We start from the raw sequence: 3,111 nt of genomic DNA, 5'->3' as shown, positions 1-3,111 counted from the left end.
GACGAGGTCTTGCCAAGTTGCCCAGGCGGGCCTCGAACCCGCGGGCTCAGGCCATCCACTCACCTCAGCCTCCCAAGGCGCGGGATGACAGGCTGAGCCACCGAGTTCGGCTCCCCTGGAATTCATATGTTGAGATCCTAACCCCCAAGGGGATGGCATTCCAAAATGAGGCCTCAGGAGGTGATGAGATCATGAGGGCAGACCACTTGCGAACGGGATTAATGCATGCATTCATTAATCCATTCACTCAACAAGCAGCTATTGAGCACCTGCTGTGTGCCAGGCACTGACGACACAGAAGGGACCAAAGATCTCTCCCCTTGTGGAGTTTATGTGTTGTCAGGGGGTGTGTGGCCGCCATACTCACCACGGACGCACCCCACGTGATGCCTGAATCTCTGTGTCTATGGCTTCCAAGGCAAAGTCTCACGTGGGTGCCCCTGATGGGGGAAGCCTGGGCTGCGCAGCAGTTCTTGACAACAAAGGAGGCTGGGACAGTGAGTCTCCAGCAGGACTCGGGAAGCAGAGGGTCCCATAGGCCCAGGGCAGCCTGGACACAGAAGTAAGGCCTCGGGAACACGGGTGCGGGTTGAATAGTCCAGATCTGAGGTGTGTGAGACCAGGAGAGTTTCAAAGTTCAGATTGCTTTGGGGCTGGGAATAATTACATACACGTAATGAGATATTTTGGGGATGGGACCCAAGTCTAAACACGAAATTCATTTATGTTTCATATACACCTTATAGCCTAAAGGTAACTTTATGCAATTTTTTTTTTTTTTGAGTCGGAGTCTCACTGTGTTGCCCAGGCTGGAGTGCAGTGGCACGCTCATGGCCACCGCAGCCTTGGCTTGCTGGACTCAGGCAATCCTTCCGCCTCAGCCTTCCGAGTAGCTGGAACTACAGGCGCGCACTACCACGCCCGGCTGGTTTGGTCTCAAACTCTTGGCCTCAAGTGATCCTCCCAGCTTGGCCTCCCAAAGTGCTGGGATTACAGGCGTGAGCCATCACACTGGCCTATAGAAGTTATTTTTAAGCTTCCTGGATTGTCACTAGAGACAGCCATCTGGCTTCCTGCAAGTCTCACATGCCAAGTGGTTTCCCAGGCTGTTTATTGACTGGGTTGGTTCTACCCCAAGATCAACGTGGAGAGATCGGACCCATGTGAGAAGACCCACATGATTTGTTAGCAGGGATGAATGCGTGTGGACGGTCCCCGAGACCAGGGGAGAGAAAATCCAAAGGAAAACTATCCACCCTGGAAAGAAGAACAGACTGTGCGGCTCTGTTCCCATGACTCATGACTGCAGAACAGCTCGATGGAAGAGAACCACCCCCTTTGATTAAACCCCCAAGTCCTGCGAGTGGGAGTTACGATGGGACACCGTGGAGAGGGCTTGTCTGCTTCGTGATGTCTGAAGGAGGCCTCAGATGGAAAGGCTCCAGAGGCTGAGGCTGGCTCCGAGGCTGGAGGCTGAAATTGGGCGTCTTCACTCAAGTGTCTGGAGGATAGATCAGGCTGCCTGTCAGCTAGGACTGCTGGCCAGTGGCCTGCCTTTGGCCTCTCCGTGTGGCTGCTTGGGCTTCCTCTCGGCATGGCGGCCAGGCTCCAGAGGGCAGCGTCTGGAGAGCCAGTGTTTCAAAGACCAGGGCGGAGAGAGCTTCTTCTGACCTTGCCCCGGAAGTCATTCGGTGTCACTTATAGGGCATTCGCTCAGTGACCAATGAGTCACTAAGGTTGGCCAGATTCAAAGGCGGGTGATGACACCCCTCTGCTTGACAAGAGAATGACCAGGCAACATCACAGAAGAGCATGTGGGAATGGGAGACACTGTTACCATCAGCTTGGAAAATATGATCTTCCACAGGCTCCCTCTGTAAAAGCTTATAAAGAGATAAACTATCCTTATACTTATGATAATAAGGAGAAAATAAAGCACATCGCAGAAGGAGGGCCCATCATCGAGAATCAGGCAAGATTCTTGCTGCAGGAACAGAAATTACTCCTGGCTGCTCTGAGCAGGGAAGGAGCGGATCGAAAGAGTGGATCGAAGGATCCTGCGAGGCTCAGAGACTTTCCAGAAGAGCCAGGAGCCCAGCTTGGAAAGTGTTGTGGGTTGGCTTAGGTCCTCTCACAAAGATATGTTGGCCAGGCAGATGCTTACAGTCCCAGCTCCTTGGGAGGCTGAAGCCGGAGGATTGTTTGAGCTCAGGAGTTTGAGATCAGCCTGGGCAACATAGCAAGATCTCTTTTCCACAATAAATTTAAAAACTGACCAGGCATGGTGGCACATGCCTGTAGTCCCGGCTACTTGGGAGACTGAGGTGGGAGGATTGCCTGAGTCCAGGAGGTCAGGACTGCAGTGAGCCATTTTGATGCCACTGCACACCAGCCTGGGCAACAGAGTGAGACTTTGACTCAAAAAAAGTTACAATAAATTAATTTTCATTAATTTTTATTTTTCGGTCTTATTTCTTTGAGTCAGAGTCTCCCTCTGTCACCCAGGCTGGAGTGCAGTGGCACACTCACGGCCAACACAGCCTCAACCTACTGGGCTCAGGCAATCCTCCTGCCTCAGCCTTCCAAGTAGCTGGAACTACAGGTGTACACCACCATGCCCTGCTAATTTTTTAATTTATTATAGAGATGAGGTCTCACCAAGTTGCCCAAACACCTGGGCTCAGGCAATCCTCCTGCCTTGGCCTCCCAAAGTGCTGAGATTACAGGCATGAGCCACCACACCCAGCCAAATTAATTTTTAATTAATTCCATATTTAATAGATAAATTAATTTTTAAAAATACATTGAGTCCTAACCCCCAGTACCTCAGATTGTGACTTTGTTTGAAAATAGGGTCTTTAGAGAAGTGGTCTCATTAAAGGGAGGCCACGGGAGTGAGCGCTAATCCAGTGTGACTGGTGTCCTTATGAAAGGGAGAAATTTTTTTTTTTTTTTTTTGAGTTGGAGTCTCACTCTGTTGCCCAGAATAGAGTGCAGTGGCCACTCCCAGCCACTGCAGTCTCAACCTGCTGGGCTCCGGGGATCCTTCCACCTCAGCCTTCCAAGTAGCCAGAATTACAGGCATACGCTACCACGCCCGGCTGATTTTTT

The 3,111-nt window shown here is 51.2% G+C and overlaps 1 protein-coding gene across 1 annotated transcript in view; it reads left to right on the top strand.

The window, feature by feature from the left end:
• The window catches only part of CEACAM19 (carcinoembryonic antigen related cell adhesion molecule 19), a 21,759-nt gene that overhangs the window by 3,129 nt on the left and 15,519 nt on the right, over positions 1-3,111 (top strand). The gene's annotated exons all lie outside the window — the stretch shown is intronic.

The sequence above is a fragment of the Carlito syrichta genome, unplaced genomic scaffold (genome assembly GCF_000164805.1).
Source record: "Carlito syrichta isolate Samal-C Ts95f unplaced genomic scaffold, Tarsius_syrichta-2.0.1 Scaffold302083, whole genome shotgun sequence".
NCBI classification, from domain to species: domain Eukaryota; kingdom Metazoa; phylum Chordata; class Mammalia; order Primates; family Tarsiidae; genus Carlito; species Carlito syrichta.
This window is presented reverse-complemented; position numbering and strand designations above follow the sequence as displayed.